This window comes from Sciurus carolinensis, chromosome 12 (genome assembly GCF_902686445.1).
Source record: "Sciurus carolinensis chromosome 12, mSciCar1.2, whole genome shotgun sequence".
Lineage (NCBI taxonomy): Eukaryota > Metazoa > Chordata > Mammalia > Rodentia > Sciuridae > Sciurus > Sciurus carolinensis.
The window spans coordinates 15,305,389-15,326,194 of NC_062224.1; the positions used below are offsets into that span (position 1 = coordinate 15,305,389).

The 20,806-nt window shown below is 36.9% G+C and overlaps 1 long non-coding RNA gene across 1 annotated transcript in view; it reads left to right on the plus strand.

Annotated features, from left to right (window-relative positions):
- Positions 1 to 20,806, plus strand: part of LOC124962154 (uncharacterized) — a 46,731-nt gene that overhangs the window by 10,779 nt on the left and 15,146 nt on the right. Inside the window, exon 2 of the long non-coding RNA XR_007104432.1 lies at positions 3,383 to 3,476. This is a non-coding gene — a long non-coding RNA (uncharacterized LOC124962154). The remainder of the gene's footprint in view (positions 1 to 3,382; positions 3,477 to 20,806) is intronic.

Genomic DNA, 20,806 nt, shown 5'->3' on the forward strand with positions numbered 1-20,806 from the left:
TCACTTGAACTATTGGGTTGCATCTGTATTTTCAATGCCTCTCAAAACACCTAGAGCACCAGTTATTATTTTTTGGATGAATCAGAGTCTTTTTTGAGAATGCCCTGAAAGCTTTGAGAGAATTGACCATGATTCCTCCCAACATGGACATATATGCAAACGTGTCCATATAATTTCAGCCATTAGTAGAGTCTATACTTCAATATGCCATGGACTTCAATCTGAAAGTTATTATTTTAGTGTGAGGAGGACTATTTATGGTAATACCAGTTACTTATTGATACTGATGGCTAAGAGAAAATTTTTTTCAAGAACATTCTTTTTTTTTTTTTAATTTCTTTTAGTTGTCGATGGACCTTTATTTTATTAGTTTATTTATATGCAGTGCTGAGAATTGAACCCAGTGCTTCACACATGCTAGGCAAGTGCTCTACCACTGAGCCACAACCCCAGCCCCAAGAACATTCTTTAGAGTAAAACTTAATCTTCATTTGAAGTGATAGATTATGTGACACCAAATATTTTATATTTTGTTGGCCTGACAACCCTTATTTTAGATGCATACCCTAAGCTTCTCCTTCTTTGCCGCCATGCATGCACACTAATTATCCAGTTTATTCAATAAATGTAGGAGTCAGGCTGGACAGATTAAGACAAAGTTCTTTGGAGGTTTTATTAATAGCTCAGTCATAAATTTCCAGAATTCAAGTTTGCTTTTCCCTAGGTGCAACTTATCTGATGGGCAGCTTGGGAAATGAAAAGGGATGGTATAAAATGTAAAAAATTTACAGATTCAGTCATAATAGTGTTAGCTTTTGAGAGAAAATTAGCCCTGAAACAAAAGTGCAGCATAAAGGGAGACAAGCCAGGGCAAACTGTTGCACATTCCAGTGGAAATTTTCAGACCATCCCCTGCATAGATGTGCCCTTAAAGGATGTGACCCAGGTGAGACTTACCTGCTGAAGGCAACTAATCCACAGTGAGCAAATTATCCTGCCCTGGGGGGATACCAAAATGACAGCCACATGCTTCAGGAAGAGAGAATCCTGTGTTCCTAGAAGAGGAGGAAACCAGCAGCTGCAGAGGCTTGCCTGGAAATGGAACTGAAACATAAGCTGAGAAGTTTTCATTGATTTAGAAGAAGATGGTGTTCCAATTAGGTTACTAAACGTTTCTGACAGGCGACAGATTCCAAAACAGGAAAAACAGCGGCATCACACAGAAAGGAATGTAACAAACGTTGGCATCTTCACAATCCCTAAGGGGATGAGGGATAAAGATGAACTTCAAATGTTGGGGCTCATTTGATTCAATAGCTTAATAACATCCATAAAGTATAACGACCATCTAGTAGAAAAGATTTTTTCTTCATTCCTCAACCACTTTTCCCTTCCTGCACCTCTGTGTATATGCATACACATGTGGCCCCCAACTCCATTCAAGGACTGCCAGTAATTCATAGAAACAACCGAGCTGAGAATTTTACAAGAATGCCTAAGAATGTCACCAAAAAGAACTTTCTAGCTACTGAATCCAAAACAGGTCTGACACTTCCATGTGATAGGTGTGTTTATGAGTAAAAAGAATGGAAAAGAACTCTCTTATAATGTCATTTAATAATCTTTGTAAGCAAAGAAGTATACAAGCAAAATCAAAAGGGGGAAGTTTGCATGTAGGAAATTTAAAGTGCTATTATGTAGCTATAATAATCAGATAATGTGAAGGAAATTGTCAAATGCATAGAAATGCCCCTCTTTAAATTAGAGGCAGTCATTGACATTTTTGGTTTTATTTGTTTTTTAGCAAAGCTCAAGCTATTATTTAAAACTAGTGTGTATATGTCAAAGAGATGACAGGTAGGGGATCATGTTTTAAGCATAACATTCCAGCTATGTTTGGACACTGTTGAGCATAAACCACAAATGGCTCAAGTGTAATGCTCATGTGGCTGACCTTTACATCAACTTTTTACTCTATGTTTACTTGGTATAACTATATACTCTTTTAAAGAAAGATTAGTCTCTTAAAGAGCAGGTATGGTAGAAAGAAAAATAGGGCAATAGAGTTAGCTCGTTAATTTGAGACCGCTAAAATAATTGCTTTGGATAAATTAAATTTTCACTCTAATTTAGTTCATTAATTTTCTTACTATTATCAAAGAGCAGGTAATTTCATGATGTCAAGAAATGGGCCAACTCAGTTGTAGATTATATACATACCCACACACATATAGAGATATGTACACGTACATAAAAATATGCACAGAGTGGTTAAAGATACATAGAATGTTCATATTCATTTTAATTAACATTTAAATATTTAATTATTTATAAAAGCCAGAAGATACTTGTTTGAAGTTAAATATAAGAAAAAACATATACGTAATATGTTCTACTTTTGATCTTGTGGTTTTATCTTTTATGTTAATTTGATAAAATAAAATATCCACATGTAAATATTGTAAATTTCTTCTATTCTTTCTTTACTGAACCTTGGAGTTACCTGGTTTGTCCACCAGAAATTCCTCTGAAATATCGTGGGTTTCCTATGTATCAAATTTGACACTGGAGAAAAATTCTGCCTGACACAAGATAGTCTCTTGTCTCCTTTGGCTTTGATCTGGGGTTCTTAGAGCCATTGGTCCAGATCAAAGGAAATGTAAGTCACTGCCTCATGTCTTTCTGAGGTATTTATCCTTTTAGGGAGGAAACTTTCAGCTTCATCCTTGATTTAATATTGACTTGAGGCCAAGTTCTATTGGCAGTCTTATATTTTTTATTTTCTTTGAAATTACCTTTTTACTTTGAGGATCTTTTGCTGACATTCCTGGGTGCTCTATATACTCATTAAATTTTGATTAAAAAAACCCCCAAAACTAAGCACTCCCTTCTCTTGCTGTATTTCTCTATTACAGTACCTTATACACAGCTAAAAGAGGACAACTGGCATGTTCCACATTCCCTTCTGGAATTTCCTTAGTTAAATCCTCATGTTTCTGAGCCAGTTTTCTGCCTTTCGAGTTACTGTGACCAGCAGTCTCACTAATTTTTGAGCACTACCTAACACTTGTTGCTATTTTTCTGGCCTCCAACGCGATTTCCTCCGTATCTTTCCAGGCTCCACTAAACAGCTGCCTTTCAGATTTCTTCCTGGTCCCCACTTCTAAAGCCGCTGGCACAGGCGTGAGGGACACATCACTTCTGCATTTGGGGGAGGAGATGCGTGGCTAGTCCATGTAGCGGAAATAACTAAGCAACCCTGAATGTACTAGAATTGACTGAATTGTGCACTTTTAAAGGGAAGATTTTATGATGTGTCAATTATATCTCAATAAAGTTATTATAAAAAGTAATTTTACTGATTAAATTTCTTTAAAAGCAGCCACTACAAAACATGAAATTACATATGAGGCCTGTATTACATTTCTCTTGAAGGAGTGTTATTCTCCGTGATCAAAAGGCAAGTCTCTGTGGAGGTGAGTTGAGCGTATTTGTTTCATATAAATATGGGGACTGTTTGCTTGAGTTATGTGGACAGGTTTTTCAACATTTAAGTGTTTCAAAAAACTCCAAAGTGTATATCAAAAATGAAATGTTTGTAACACACACACACACACACAAAAGAATGTTACAAGAAAACCCATACTATAAACCAGTCCTTAAAAATCAAAGAAAACTTTAGTGTCTATTTTGGTCATATTTATAAGTGACTTTAGTTACAAAGATTAATTAAATTTTTATTTCTTTGGCCTATATATTATTTATTATTTTTTAAAGTTCATTAGGATAATAGGAAGTATGAAATTCAAGTTGAGAACAGGTAATTCTGAGAGCTGTCTTATATATTGTGAGCAATATATCATTTTTAAGTCACTAATCAGAAGAACACTTGTAAAGGAGACCTTTTTAAATCAACATAATAGAAACCACCTTGGCATCTTTAGGCTCTAAAGATGAAATAAAATAATCATTTGGCCTCTCAATAGTGATTTTCACAGGGCAGGGGAAGGGAGGGGCTAGGTACTTTATACCTAGTAGTGGAAAAAAGAAGTAAAAATACATATTTTTCCTACCTTTATTTTTTTTCCTATTTTGTGCTTTGAAACATTTTCTCTCTTAAAAAAAATGTTCTAATTATACATGACAGTAGAAAGCATTTTGACACACTGTACACAAATAGAGCACAACTTCTTATTCCTCTGGCTGTACATGGTGCAGAGTCATGGCAGTCATGCAATCACACATGTACATAGAGTGATAATGTTTGTCTTATTCCACTGTCCTTCTCACCCTAAACCCACTCCAGTTCCCTCTTCCCAATCCAAAGTTCCTTCATATTTCCCCACCCGCCGCACCCCCGTATGGATCAGCATCTGCTTATGAGAGGGAACATTTGGCCTTTGATTTTGGGATTTGGCTCATTTAGCTTAGCATGATATTCTCCAGCTCCATCCATTTACCTGCAAATGTCATAACTTTATTCTTCTTTAAGGCTGAGTAATATTCCATTGTGTATATATATCATACTTTCTTCATTCATCTGTTGAAGGGTACATAGGTTGGTTCCATAGTTTATCTATTGTGAATTGAGCTGCTATAAACATTGATGTGGCTGTGTCATTGTAGAATATTGATTTTAAGCCCTTTGGGTATAAACCGAGGAGTAGGATAACTGGGACAAATGGTGAGTCCATTCCAAGTTTTCTGAGGACTCTCCATACTGCTTTCCATAATGGTTGCACTATTTTGCAGTCCCACCAGCAATGTACAAGTGTACCTTTTCCCCCACATCCTCACCAATACATATTGTTGCTCGTATTCTTGATAATTGCCATTTAGACTGGAGTGAAATGGAATCTTAGAGTAGTTTTGATTTGCTTTTCTCTAACTGCTAGAGATGATGGATATTTTTTTCATACATTTGTTGATTGATTGTATTTCTTCTTCTGTGACTGTTCAGTTCCTTAACCCATTTATTGATTGGGTTATTTGGCTTTTTGTTTTTCAGGTTTTTTTTTTTTTTTTTTTTTGGTGTTAAGTTTTTTGAGTTCTTTATATATTCTGGAGATTAGCGCTCTATCGCAGGTGCATGTGGTAAAGATTTTTTCCCATTCTGTAAACTCTCTTTTAACATTATTGATTGTTTCCTTGGCTGAGAAGAAGCTTTTTAGTTTGAATCCATCCTATTTATTGATTCTTGATTTTACTTCTTACTCTTTAGGAGTCTTGTTAAGGAAATCAGGTCCTCAGCTGACATGATGAAGATTTGGGCCTACTTTTTCTTCTATTAGGCACAGGGTCTCTGTTCTAGTGCCTAAGTCTTTGATCCACTTTGAGTTGATTTCTGTGCAGGGTGAGAGAGAGAAGTTTAATTTCATTTTACTACATATGAATTTCCAGTTTCCCAGCACCATTCATTGAATAGGCGGCGTTCTTTTCTCCAATATATGTTTTAGGTGCCTTTGTCTAGTATGAGGTAACCATATTTATGTGGGTTTGTCTCTGTGTCTTCTATTCTGTACCATTGGTCTGCATGTTTATTTTAGTGCCAATACCATGCCATTTTTGTTACTGTTGCTCTGTAGTATAGTTTAAGGTCTGGTATTGTGATGCCTCCTGCTTCACTCTTCTTGCTAAGGATTACTTTGGCTATTCTGGGCCTCTTATTTTTCCAGATGAATTTCACGATTGCCTTTTCTAGTTCTACAAAGAACGTAATTGGGATTTTAATAGGAATTGCATTAAATCTGTTTAACACTTTTGGTAGTATGGTCATTTGAACAATGAGAATTCTGCCTATCCAAGAAAGAGAGATATCTGTCCACCTTCTGAGGTCTTCTTCAATTTCTTTCTTTAGCGTTCTGTAGTTTTCATCATAGAGGTCTTGCACCTCTTTTGTTAGATTGAGTCCCACGTATTTTATTTTATCTTTGAGGCTGTTGTGAATGGGGTAATGTCACTTGCGTTTTCTCACCTCTTTTAGCTTAATGGAAAAGTTGGAAATTTTAGGTGAATTTTGTGAAAGCGATTGGGTCCTTTTGGTTCCAAAACACTTGTCACTGAATAAACATTTACGGAAACTTGAAGGGAGCCCAGTGGAGTAGAGGAAGGGGACAAGGGGCAGTAGGGAGGGAGTTCCTGGGGAATGAAATTTACCAACTGTTATGTGCCTGTAGGACTAGGTGACAACAGATTCCACTATTGCATTTAATTATATTGTACAAATAAGAAAATAAAGTAAAAACACAGATATGTTATCAATTCCACTTTGTGTTTGCTTATCTTAAAAATAGGTTTTTTAAAAAATTATTCGGATAGTCAGAGGTGTCAACTTTTTTGTTGGCTTTTGAAAACATTTTCCACAGAAGAGGATTTCTGCAGATACTGGAGTTGTTTCACTAACAGTCTCACCTTTCCGCTTCACTTTGCTACACCTCTAGTAGCCCTGACAATAGCAATCCTTAATGAAGTGTCAACTTTGACAGATGCAAAACCTTTGTACTTGTGATATTTCACTCAGGCCTGGATTTGCCCCATGTACAAAAAAGGTCTTTAAACAATATGAGAAAAAAAATTCTCTTAAGGAATTATAGATGATAGTAATTATTAAAAGTTCAGGTTTACATAACTTAAAAATATGTGATTTCCTCAGTTTTGACTCCATTTCGAAGCTTTAGGAACATTTATATACATACTTAAGAATATTTACCTATCATAGTTAAAAATAAAAAGAATATGTCCAAAAGTGAAATTTCAAGGACAGGATGAAATGAAGTCTTCACAGTTGTCCATGGATATGCTTCTGTGATCTGCTGAAAGAAAATATCATTACTGTGAATCACTTATATAAAAATAGTATCAAGGCTATCTCACAGTACACTAGTTGTTTTAAACAATGATAGTCCAGAAGACTGACTGAGGTAATATTAATAATCCAAGTTTTCACTTGAATAGAATGGCCTCATTCTTGAGATTAATAGAAATGGGAACTGATATCATTGGCAATAAGGATGTTGATGGTTCACACTGGAATATTGACGGTGCATTTTAATATATTATTTATACAGGAGTATAAATATTCTATTTGTCCACTTTCGTAATATTTTAATCAACTGTGATAAGTACCAGAAAGAGTTTTTATAGAATGCTAAGTATCACTAATGGAATATTCCGGGTGTATGGAGATTGTTGGTGCTGTTGATCAACCAAAAGCTGGGACATGAAAAACCCACGAGCTATGGTAGGAAACAGTGATGATTTTGTAAAGATCTTGATTCGATCAGCTTTCTTCTTTCCCTCCTTCCCATCTTTTCCTACAGTGAGTAGGAAAGTCTGTGCTAGATTCTCCAGGACTGGGAAGCAAAGGCAGAATATGCCTCATTTAAAGAACACTTGGTTAAGGACAAGGAGGAAGGTAAACAATTGCCAACTTTATTATATGACACACTTTTAACTCCTCCTCTGGCATCTGATTTGGATTTCTGCTATTTTCTTTTATGCCATATTGCCTATAAAGGAATTCACTACACAGAAAAGTGGAGAATTAAAAAATTCATGTTATTATATCTTGAATGTCAAAACACAGATCTAGCCACAAAACAAAAACAGAGAACAAACAAAAAACAGAAAGAGTCATTTTTCTTCTTAGACTGGTTAAAGATTTCCTAGAGAGGGAAGGAAAGAGAATTGTGGGAGAAAGAGAACTTTCTCTTTCCCAACTTTCAAGCAGAGGTGTACTGTCCATTTCTTTCCACTCAGCCAAGTTCATGAAAGGGTAAGGGGGTGGATAACAGAGGCCCGTGGCAGGTTTGAGGGTCTGAGAGCAGAAAGGATCTTTGTGCCCTGCTTAAATAGGAACCAGATCAACCAGACGTGGAGGGAAGCAGACAGAAGTATGCTCGGTGTGTTTTAGGTAGTGAGTTCTAGAAGATCTCAGGAACCCTCAAGATGGGGTCAACTCAGAAGAATATAATCATCCTCCACCTCCCTGAGCAAAGTGCAGAAATAGGAAAAGGTTTCTACAGCCCCGATGCACTTCCCACAACACCTCAGTGGCTTGGAATTGAACTGAGACCTAGGGCCCCAGTGATCCCCAGAGTTAGCAGGAAGAGGAATTCTTTGCTCCAAAGGAGTATGGATGCTTTCCTGGATACCTGTATGAATACACAGTTGCTCCAGAAAGTTGTGTTGAAGTTTTAACTGGGTGTAATTTTCTAAACTCCAGTCTGGTTATTTCTATCATGAAGTGTTAATCATTATCTCCTGGGACCATTTCCACACTCTTTTCTGTTTTAACATAGGAGAATTATCCAAAGCTAGCCCCCTCCTCTTCTGTGGTACCAGGAGCCTGACATGGGTATGCAGTACAAGTCTAGTCGATACAGTCTAAGGGCAACAGAGGAGGACTTTTCTGAAGGTTTGCTCCCTTCTAAAAGAAGAACCATGGTAGGGTTCTTCTTTTCCCTTCTTCCTCCTTTTAAAATTTGAGACTCTTTAACCCCGTGAGTTGCTGGGGCAATTTATTTGACCATGAGGGAATGAGCCCCAGGGTGGAGACAAAAGAAGAAGTAGATGTAAGGATTGTTGGCGAGGATGTGGGGAAAAAGGCACACTCGTACATTGTTGGTAGAGTTGCAAATTGGTGCAGCCACTCTGGAAAGCAATATGGAGAATCTTCAGAAAACTTGGAATGGACCCACCTTTTGACCGAGCTATCCCACTCCTTGGTTTATACCCAAAGGACTTAAAATTAGCATAGTATAGTAATGCAGCCACATCAATATTTATGTCAGCTCAATTCACAATAGCTAGATTGTGGAACCGACCTAGATGCCCTTCAACAGATGAATGGATAAAGAAATTGTGGTATATATACACCATGGAATATTATTCAGTCATAAAGAAGATTATGACATTTGCAGATAAATGGATGGAATTGGATAATATCATGCTAAGTGAAATAAGCCAATCCCCCCAAACCAAAGGCAGAATATTTTCCCTGATAAGTGGATGATGATATATAATGGGGTGGGGCGTGGGGGGTGAGAGAAGAGTGGAGGACCTTTAGATTACGTAGAGGGAAATGAGAGGGGGGGTATAAAAATGGTGGAAAGAGACAGACATCATTACCCTATGTACATGTATGATTACACAAGAGGTATGAATCTATATTGTGCACCATCACAGAAATAAAAAGATGTACCCCATTTGTGTACAATGAATCAAAATGCAGTCTGTAAAAATAAAAAAATAATAATAATAAAAAAAAATTTGTTCTCGTCTGACACTGCTCAGCAACCAGCTTAATGGATGCTGGAACCTCCCTATCTTGGGACGTATTCTTGTGCCAGGTGCAACATTTTCCTCATTGTTTTACCTACATGAGTCAGGTTTTCTATCCCTTGCTGCCAAAAGCATGATACCTATTATACATGGTCAGAGGGAGAACCTATTAAATCATTGAGTCTTCAGTGTGGTCTTAGTCCAGTTATGGTCTCTCCCAAGAGTATTATTTTTTAGGTTTTGTTTTTTGTGAATATAATACATGGGTCCTGATAAGGGATTTTGACACATCAGAACAGAAGTAGGGAATTACACGGTGGTAATATTGTGTCCCTGTGTGTGTCCCTGTGGTTTAGAGAGGAACTTTTAGGCAATTTTAAGAGGTATTCTCTATCACTTAGCATTTTCAAGATGAATTCTACATCTAGGGTAGTTTATATCCCTATTGTCCAGAACTACTTATAATGTTTTATTTTGAAAAATCAAAAGTAATGCCAGTTGTTTGAAAAAAAAAAAAGTATTTTCTCTGTTATTTTGGTAGAAAAAGAGCAGGCAAAAAATATGTTGAAGAGTATGACCCCCGACTTTCTGGAAGAAAGCATTTTAAGAAATATCTTCATTTATTGTGGGAGTCCAGTGAGGTATCCCGATACACTGATCCCAGGCAGACTGAGAGGGACCACCCACTGAAGGGAAGATAAACACGGCTCCCCACAGGAGTATGGACGGATAAGCAAGACAAGACTGGTGGCAGTCGGTATGGTTCCCTCTGCCCCAGGCAGAGGAGGAGCGGAGACTGGTTGGGAATGCACGACTCTCAGAAGGTGCTGGTGACAGCACAGCATAATTTATAAAATAATTAGGAATACGTTTTGGCTGGTATTTTTGTATATATCAGTCAGTCAGCTGTCAAAAAGTGAGCATTTTTCTCATTAGTTTAACCAAAGAACAACCTGATTTTCTAGTAAGTGCGTGGATTCCAGCATAACCAGTAGGTGCACAGTGTTATTCATGGTACGTGTCAGGCAGTTCATTGGATCCACCTTCCAGGTCGTACACAGGGGTTCAGAAGTTCTGTCCAGAAAGGTGCTGACCCACGGTCGCTCATCATACGCAATCGTTAATAGCACACTTTTGGGGGCACACTTCATTCTTCTCTCTAACTTTAGTGCAATCCTTGGTTAATCTGAAGAGTTGATCCAAAGGGTCCAGGACAGATTTAGAACTCTGTCCCCACCCGGGGTGAAGAATATGCCTTGAAGGCATTTGCAGATGACCTATAATAAAGATGACGTATAATAAACACTTCTATTATCTGCCTTGCAGCAGTATTGGGGTCTGTCTTTATACTTTGCTCTAGGACTGTGACTGTGTGCCTCCACACAGGTGGAGGGCTGCATACCAGGGGTTTGGAAAACTTGGGGATAGATTTTCTGGAATTCCTGGAACTTTGGATTTACTCTAAGATTTGGCTAGGAGCATCTTTAAAACATCAGATTGGCTGCAACATCGGATATGCCATAGGCTGGCATATAAAATACACATGAATTTTTAAAATAAAATATCATATTTCAAATATATATGTTGGTTTCAGACGGTTGCAGCACCTTTACATCTGGAAGTAAGAGTTCATTCTTTTACCAGAAGTAGGAAACATTGAAAATACTTTGGAGAACTCAGTTCCGTTAACTAAGCGCAGTCCAGCTGGGCTTTCCCTATGAGGAAGTTAAGTACCAGTACTCACTTACAACTTAAAGTTATTTGTCCACAATAAACTGTTTGAGCTTCACATTTTCGTCACTCTTTAATTTGTGCTGCACTATCTTTTCATAGGATGTTTGCTGAAAATCTCTACATTATTTTCTGTAATTGTCATCCAAGACTCACAACTGCTTTTGCGTCTTTGACAACATGCGTCACCTCCACCAATGCCAAAACCCCCTACGACCCACATGAACTTCTTTTTTTTTTTTTTCCTTTAATAAGCAAGTATCTAATTTTTTTTTTATTATAAAATTGTAAACAAATGGGATACATGTTGTTTCTCTGTCTGTACATGGCGTAAAGGCATACCATTTGTGTAATCATAAATCTACATAGGGTAATGTTGTTTGATTCATTCTGCCATTTTTTCCCTTCCCCCCCTCCCCTCCCACCCTTCCCCTCCATCTATACAGTCCTTCCTTCCTCCATTCCTGCCCCCCTCCCTAAACCCAACTCCAACCCCAACACTAACCCTTCCCACCCCCCATTATGTGTCATCATCCACTTATTAGCGATATCATTCTTCCTTTGGTTTTTTGAGATTGGCTTATCTCACTTAGCATGATATTCTCCAGTTTCATCCACATGAACTTCTTTTTTCATGTGTGAATCCCTTGTTTAGTCATTTGGTCCTAGGTAATGTGCTGAATGTTCTCCATCTCATCTTAAAAATCAAATTTGTGAAGCATGCACTAGAAATTTTGTTGCCGAGAAGAGCGAGTGGGTAAAATCTGAATCCAAGTTTCTCTGAAGCGGATCCCTATGCCAGGTTGTTTAAATGGTAATTGCGGGAGCAGAGTGGAAGGGTGAAAAAGAAAACGGTTGGTTTATTTACTGTGGTAAAGAAAAAGAAACACACCAGGGTGATTGACATCCTATATATTCAACAAAGTAATTGAATTTATCACTTTTAACTTGATGTCTAAAGTGGCAAGAAACTCGACCATATGAAGTTGACCGATTTTTGCCATGATAATAAAACTTAGAGATGCTTGTATACAAAGTTCAAATGTCAAGGGAAAGTTACAAAGGGGCTCTTTTGTTCAGTGGAGAATTCCATTCCATATGACTTCATGGTAATTTCAGAATAAGTGACCTTGAGGTAGGTCAACCGGATACAATGTCAGGGAAACCCAAATAATATGGATATCAGAACATTTGAACAACATGTGGGTTCAGACTTCCATTGTTCAAGAATAATAGTGACAAGAGGACATTTGGATATTGTCTAAGAAATTTGGGAAGTAAAACCACTATTTGTAATATTCATTTTTTACTACTCAATATTTTATAGAAATTCATGCCTGAAGTGTGAATATTTAGATTCCATAGTGATATGGATTAACAGAATGGGCCCCAATGTTGTCAAAGAAAATCATAAGAAAACCTTTCTTATTTAGCTTCTAGTGGGAACTATACACTATAAGAGGTACAAGTCCTTATTCTGCCTTCCCTGATTATGGATTATGTAAATGAGTTAAGGGTTGGGCTGGGGATGGAACTCAGTGATTGAGTGCTTGCCTAGCATGTGCAAGGCCCTGGGTTCAGTCCCAGCACCACAGAAACCCACCCCCAACAAAATGTAGGTAGGAGTCCATACATATGTCTTTGTGTGTATACTGTATGGTATAACTGGTTTAGGATTCCTGAGCTACATCTCCAGAGCCTCCATTAGCAAGCAGAAGATGCTGTAATCTGTGTTACCTATGATACACTCACAAGCAGAAAGCTCACCCATCAGAATTCTAACTGCATAATCATGTTTTGTAAAGTATATAATGTGGCCCCTAAACTAATTGAAAAGAATCCAACATCATTGTGAGTTCTACAGAATTGTAAATTGAAGCAAACTTCACAGAACAGTCAAACTTTCAATGTTATTTCAAATAATAATAAAGTGGACAGTAAAGTAACAAACTCATTTGGGGTTGTGCAATGTGCCCAGGACCATTCTAGGTGCTTTACAGGTACTAGTTTACACTAATCCCTTGGATCCCCACAAAAATCCTTCTTGACACAGAAGACAGAGTGAGGTTTAGTAACTGTTGATAGTCACAGAGAAAATTCATTCTGTGAGTTATATCTGCTCAGATCTGATTATTAAGTTGCATAAAATTCCTTCAACCTGTAAAATTGTTTTTCAGCATCTAAAAATAAACTATATATGTAGATTTTTTTCATGGTTCAGACAAGGGAAGTATACATAAATTCCTTTTGATAGGTTCAGCCTGGGAAGGTTTTTTTCTTCTTGACCAAAAACTGAAATTGAAAATATTTATGATTCAGACTATTTTTAATACCCCATGCCAAAATATACCAATATTATTTGTAGTGTATTTTAGGAGTAATAATAATAATAAATACAAATATGGTCACTTCCCCTCACCCATGTTATTCCAACACTGTTTAATGTTTCTGTAATTTCTGCAGTCTGGAGATATAAATAAATCCACAATTGGTTTCCACTGGATTTCTCTCCCATCGCTTCCCCCAACCCAGGGCAAGAGACTAATTTTGACACTTGCTCCTTTATCTGACCCCAGGGATAAAGTAAACAGTGGAAAAAGTTTTTAAATATAACAAAATCCTGTTCTTATACCAGAGGCCCATGTGCTTGAAGAAGGAAAACAGGATCTTTAACTCAGAATTTTGTATTGTAAAAGGACCAATTTTACAGTAGTATCATATTGAATAACAGGCAATAAGTCTAATTGAATTACAGTCATTATGGGTTGGAAAAGGAACAGTGAGGAGCTTGTTTCAGCAAATACTATGCGATTTATTCTGGGTCTATTCAGACTTGCTGCATAGACTCAGGTCAATTATTGTGATTCTTTAGCCACTTACAACCTCTTCATTGAGAAAAAGGTCATGGGGACCCTGGAATGAGGACTTATTCTGGTTAAGCAACTATTGAACCAGTCTTTGGTGACACGTGGTATACAAAATAATTAACTTTTATCAATAGACATCCAACTGAATGTGTGAAATGAGGTGTATGTTTGCCATGAATATTTCTCTTTATGGGAGGTTTTGTAGAGTAGTGGACACATTTTTTTTTTATTATTGATAATTCTTTTAATGTTTGTATGGGTTACTAGGTTTCTAATATACATCCTTTTAATTTTATTTATTTTTATTTATTTATTTTTTGATTTTTTTTACAGACTGTGTTATTTTATCAAAAACTCCTTTTATCTGAATAAAGACACACTAGGTGCAAGGGAAAAAAATTAATGACATTCCTCATATGCAAGCCCCTTTCATTCAGAAATGCAGCAAAGTAGAGTACTTCAGAGATGAAGTCAGAGAATTTTATAGGTAGAAAATGCAAATGTATCAAAGAAAAAAGTTCAAAACCCACATCTCCACAGCATCACGAAACAGTATATGGCTTATGCATTCTGTTTTAAAGGGATAATTGGTTATGATAACATCCAAACAACTGATCGACACATGAAAAACAAACTCTTTTTTTTCTTTATTTTGTGTGGTAGAATGGGCACCTCACTGACTGATTGAACTTTTTTATTTTTTACATTTTTCTGTTGTGCTGGCATCCAATAGTTTTCCTAAAAAGACTTGCCAGACTTCAGTGTGGAGAGCTCTACACTTAAAATGCATTTGTAAGTCAGCGAGAAGTTTGGGACCAAGAAAGAATTCTCTCAGAGAAAGAGTGGGTGACTCACAGCAGTGAACTTTGTATAAATGTGCAGAATTAGAAATGGAAACTCGATTGTCCTGATTTTCACTGAAATCGCTGCTTTGTGCTTGGATTTACCTGGGAATCTCTAGTCAATTCTCTGGAGTCCTTGCTGAGCGTTTCTGCATTGAAACCCCAGAATCACCTGAACCTTTGTTCTGAAAAGAGCTGATGGATTGACAGGAAAGTCTGGACACTCTCATAGAGTGAGAAACTAAAGGCAGGGAAAGAACCCATTGGGTGACCAGTGGATCTGATAAAGAAAGACAAGTAGGCTGTACAGTGCCTGACTGTACGGATGAAAGTCTGAGGCAACAGATAATGTGTACCCCATAGTTACCAGGATATCCTCTCATATAGTGAACCAAAGAGACAGTCATCCTAGTTGTACAATAAAACAAAACAAAACAAAAAACCAAAAAAACAAAAAAAACAAAAAAAACAAAAAAACAAAAAACCAAGAGTCTGCAGAAAACTCTGTGTTGCCAGTTTCTCCATCTCTCAACCTTAATAAACCCACGCTAGAATGCAATGGCTTCTGCTTTCCAGGGCTGGTTGGAGACGACTATCTCCACTGCACAATAATGCAGGACTCTAAAACAAACAGCACATCTTTAATGTATGAGATTTAAATATTTCTATTACTGATTGCTGAGTATTTTTTGCACCCTCTTTCACTGTGTGCCCAGGTGAGTTCCCGCTTGCTCCTTCTAAATCCAGGTCCTGCCACCATTTACATGAAAATGTCTTCCCAGGCAGAGACAAATCACCCTCAGAAATGTTTTGAGATCTTTAGTATCAATCAAATTTTATAAAACATGAAGAATTAAGGGGAGAAGCAAGAGAAGGGGAGGGGGGAAGGTGGAAACTCGTCAGGGGGTTGTGTTATTATAAAACTCACAGGAAAGCAAGCAAGAGTTTCATTTAGGGAATTCAGAGACGTAACCAAATCCTCCAAAGAGTGTTGGCAGGACAGGATTTAAATCAGCATTTCTAAGGTGACTTTAATGCAATTCATTTCTAAACCAAAATTATACTCTGAGGAAAGTTAGCACACGTGACGTGTAGAATTAGACATGACAAAAAAAAGCCTTGGCTATACCTTCTGACTGTGACCTGGAAATGTCAGTCCCACTGTAGAAGCTGTGTGAAACTCATGGGGAAAGATGAGAATTCATAGACGTTGGCCACATTCAACTGTTTCTGCACAGACCAGGCCATAGGGACAGACAGGAAAGAGAGAGTAAAAAGTAGTGTTATGCTTCTTATAATCAGAAAAAGGTACTTATTAAATTCTAGTTACAAAATGCAAGGTCTTAAGTTTTTTTTTAACAAAATATTGGTATCCACTTTCTGCTGAATTCCAAATTTTAGACACAGATACCTGTCTGGCGAAAATATATTTCAATAATTGGCCTGTAAACAAACAAAAACTTTTTAAAAATCCAAATGCATGTGGAGTTAAACAAAAATAGGATATATGATATTGCATGTAATGACCAGGATGAGTCTTGAATTTATTGGAAAGAGTCCAGTTTTCAAATTTTATTTTTCATTGTTTCCATATTTACCTCAGTCAGATAGAACGGATACATTAATGTTCCTAATAACATACTGAACAAGTCAGCATTACCTACCTGACATATTTTGAGGTGTTCTAAGAAAAGCATTCTTCAAAATAACTTTTCCTACATTTTTCGTCACAAAATATGGTCAATGTGGCAGTACTTTAATCCTGGGACTGTTGTGAGGATTAAATTTATGAATAACTGTGGCAAACGTCATTGTTCACCAAGTATCTTATGTTGAGGCCAAATGCTTCCAGATCCAAGAAGATCAGAAACTTAGGTAATTTGGGAGAGAAAACCTTTATAAGACAACCTGTGATGAAATGTAAAACAGTTCTTTCTCAACACTCTGTGATCTGGAAGTGGGTTGCAAGAGGTAGCAATCCTTAAGGATTATTATTCTTTGAGGCTCACTTTATATATGACCAAGTTGCAGAATGGACAGGAAGGACTCTCCGATGGGGTGGAGGCTGGGAAACAGGAATGGGCCTCCTGGAGGTACTTTTTCAAACCCTCAGGTTAGGAGGCCTTACAACATTCCCCATTTTCAAATTTCCATGATCTACTGACCTTGATGACTACGTTGTGACTTCTGCCTTTCTCCTATTATTGTGGGAGTGTCCTCTGTGGTTATTCTGTTGTCTTTTCTTTATGGGTTTCTGAGCGTGGAAGTGTAGGGAAAAATGTGCTTGCTTTAGTGCATACATTTCCAGCTCAGGAAGAATCATGTCTGCATTCAATGAAGATACCATTAAAGCATGGTCTAGATTTTGAACTGGGTGCTGTGAATGGCTGGGATTTAGGATTATCTCTTTTGGGGACTTGTCGGGTATGTTTTTTTGTGTAGGAAGAAAGGAGGAACAGATAACCAAAGGAGCTGAGAATGTAATTGCTTCGTGAACAACCTCGTGTTTCCTGACCTTCCTCATCATTGAATGGAGGTGATTGAATGGAGGTGTGGTCCTGAGCCACTGGGAGCACAGAGGATGAATCTTGAGTCAGTTAAGAGCCAATGGTGACTGTTCCACCTCTCTCCTTCGTATACCTTGAGATTCCATGATCCATGTCATATAGCTACCAAATGCACATCATTCTGTGAAAGAATGGCAATTCTTTGGAATTATATTAAAAGGACACATTCTTTCATTTCAAAATTTAAAAATTAAATACTATAGTGAGAGGGAATGTATGGACCCAAATTTAAATTTCTTTATTAGTGACAAAGACAGATTATTTCTTGATCTCCTGTTTTGTTCCTGTAATTGCAGTGGATATTTAAAAACTAAAAGGAAAATGAATTGAGGAAACATCAGGGAAGAGAAATAAAACAGGAAGATGAAAGTGTTGGTAAAATATTATGACACATTTTGCCTATTTAATGTAACTTTGAACTGTTCTGTAATGTGGGGATCAGGGACAAAAAAAATCATAATTGGAGTCTTTATAAATGAAAAGAACAGTTATGTGTTCTAAGTCTAAATAGGGTATCTTAATGGGAAGATCTGAAAGAGCTTTGTAAATGCACCTCTTACTAAAGATCAGCATGCTTAGCTATATCATGATATAGTAATATAGAGAGGAAGTTCCTAACATTTTATAGAGAAATGAAAACCAAAAGAAATAGGCATTAATCCAAAATTAAGAAAATTTAGTCATAGATGGTGGAGCAAGCAATTCCCTTGCACAAGAAGAGGGATTTTAGCCTTTAGAGGTCTTTTAAAACAGACCTGACAAAATGTATTATTTTTGAATCACTTAGGATATGTGAGGTTATTTTAGCATTGTGCATAATAAAAGTTTAGTTGTACAAAACTAAAATAGTGAAGTGTTAAGATATTTCACCAGGATTAAGCTAATCCTTCTCTAACACAGGGGAAAATAGTTGCCAATAAACTCTATTTTTAACAGCCACTTGAGAGAGACAAGATGGGACTTATAAAAATCCCTTTCAAGAAGTTTTCCAGTACAATAACAGTTTACACCCAACACACACATAAATACATTTCAAAAACTTTGCCTCTGCCAAGTTACAAAGTCTGACTTGTCAGAGTTACATCATGTCTTTAAAGCATGTTTGAAATGAAGCTTGTCATACATCAGACTTCAATGAATCTGGAAGGATTGTCTTCTTTAACTTTTTAAAGAAATTCAATGGGCTTTTGAGTTTTACAAAGAATTATTTCCGTATCAAAATTCCACATATGGGATGAAAACCGATTTTTTCTTTTTACCTCTTTTGGAAGATATTGTTTTTATTCATTTTGCATATACAATAGGCTTCCATCCCCCGCCAGCCTTTATAATGTTGACATCAGTGTACAGAGATGCAAACCACTATAGAGAAGCAGCTTATGATGTGATCCCTTAAATATGTACTTTTGGCATTACAGTATCAAGACTGGGTCATGGACTGACGTGACCACAGGAGGAGACTGAGTCTGCTTATGGACAAAAAAAAAAAAAAGTGAATGTGTGAAAGAACCAGGAATAGACAACAATGAAAGAGCAGGCCCAATGGCAAGACTTATTTTTGAAGTAAGAGACCTAACTAAAAAGCATTTGAAGTTCCATTCTATATAGATTTATTTGGAGACTGTATATTTTACTATGCGGGCCTCAGGAGTCATATGCCTTATTCCTCCCAGAGTTATGTGTGATCATTTTTTTTGGGGGGTGTGGGGTACTGGGCATTGAACTCAGGGACACTTGACCACTGAACCACATCTTCAGCCCTATTTTGTGTTTTATTTCAACACAGGGTCTCACTGAGTTGCTTAGCACCTCACTTCTGCTGAGGCTAGCTTCGAACTCCCAATCCTCCTGCATCAGCCTTGATCACGGGCAGGCGCCACCGCACCCTGCTTGTTATGTGTGGTCTTAAAGTATGTTTCTTATAATTTTATATAATTTTTACATAATACTGCATATGTTCCTAATATAGTACACTATATTATGTATAAAATTATGGATTATAATGTTTTATAATTTTTATAATCTAAACACTTCTTCATAGAAATTATTATCTGTGATTATACGGTAGGTCTAGTACATTGCTGATTATCATTTCTGCTTAGTGAATGTGGGTTCCATCTGTTTAGTTCACCATCATATTATCACTGCCTTTTCTAGTGTCTGGAATTTTGCTGACCCCAGTAGAAGACTGAATGGATGAGGGAGATTTCCTGATACCCCATCTTTACAGTAGGGATATGTGTGACATCAGTGTTTTGGGATTGGTTATGGCATCGGGCTGCCCAAGTGATTTTTCCAAAATGCAATCTTTCCTGAAATTCAAGCATTAAATCTTTCCATCCTGTACTCCTGGGCATTGCTAAAGCTGACTTCTGTGACTCCCTTTCTTTTACTTCAGGAGCTGAGTGACACCTTTGTGTCCATATGTTCTTTCCATGTGCATGTCAGTGTGTCGCATCCATTCATTATCTAAGTTTACTGGCCTGGAATCATTTTATCTTTTTAAGGGTGACTTTGGAAATTTTTATTGAATTCATTAAATTTGAATTTTCAAGTTTGACTCTCAACTGACATTTCCAATTACTCCAGAGACAGAAATGGGTATTTCAACATCTCCCCTACTTGCAAACAATACTGGTGGATCTATCTTTATGATGGCCATAGATCTACGTGTAGTGAAACATACAACAATTGTGTGTAATTGAATGTAGTAAATAACACATGCTATTATACTAGGGCTGTATGAATGATGAAGAATGATGCAGAGAAATTTAAAAGCAAGTTTGTTTCACAGGGAGCGACACCATTTTGCTTCTCTGGACATATTTCCCATCGGATAGATGGTGAATTTCTAGATGTTATAAAATTATCTTAGTACAACACTACTAAGTGAAGGCTAAATTGAGACTGGATGGAGTGTTCCTAAGCGAGCAAGAAAAGCATAGCATGACAAATGTTTTTAATTGATTCTTCTACTTGCATCCCCTTTTCAACATCAGTCTTCCAGTTCTCAATTTCAATTTCAAACTATCAGTCTTAGATTTTCCAGTCTATGATGTACGCATGCATAAACAAGTTGCATTATCTCAAGACCTGTTTTTGATAGCTATGTCTGAATGGCCAATTTCTTTACCTTTGTTAGTAAGCTGATTAGGCAAATGAGAAGGTTGGAATTCCCTGTGTTCTGGATTTTCTTGACAAGATATGTTTAATAGATGTGACTTACGACTTTTTAAAAATGCCTACATTACATAGTGATTACCACACAAAGTTAGTAGTGATGGGTCTTTAAATAAATCATTCTGAAATTGCAAAATGATCTCCAGCTTTTGAAGATCTGCATGCTTTATAAGAAAACTGTAATGGACACCATTTTTTATTTTGTTTAAATTTTTTTTCATTTTCAGTAAAACGAACAACATTGAAGGAGTTTTCACTTTGATAGTTTAGAAGTAATTTTTGAAAACAATACTAAGAATGCAATTTTAACTATATTGCCTTCAAGTCTAGAATTCCA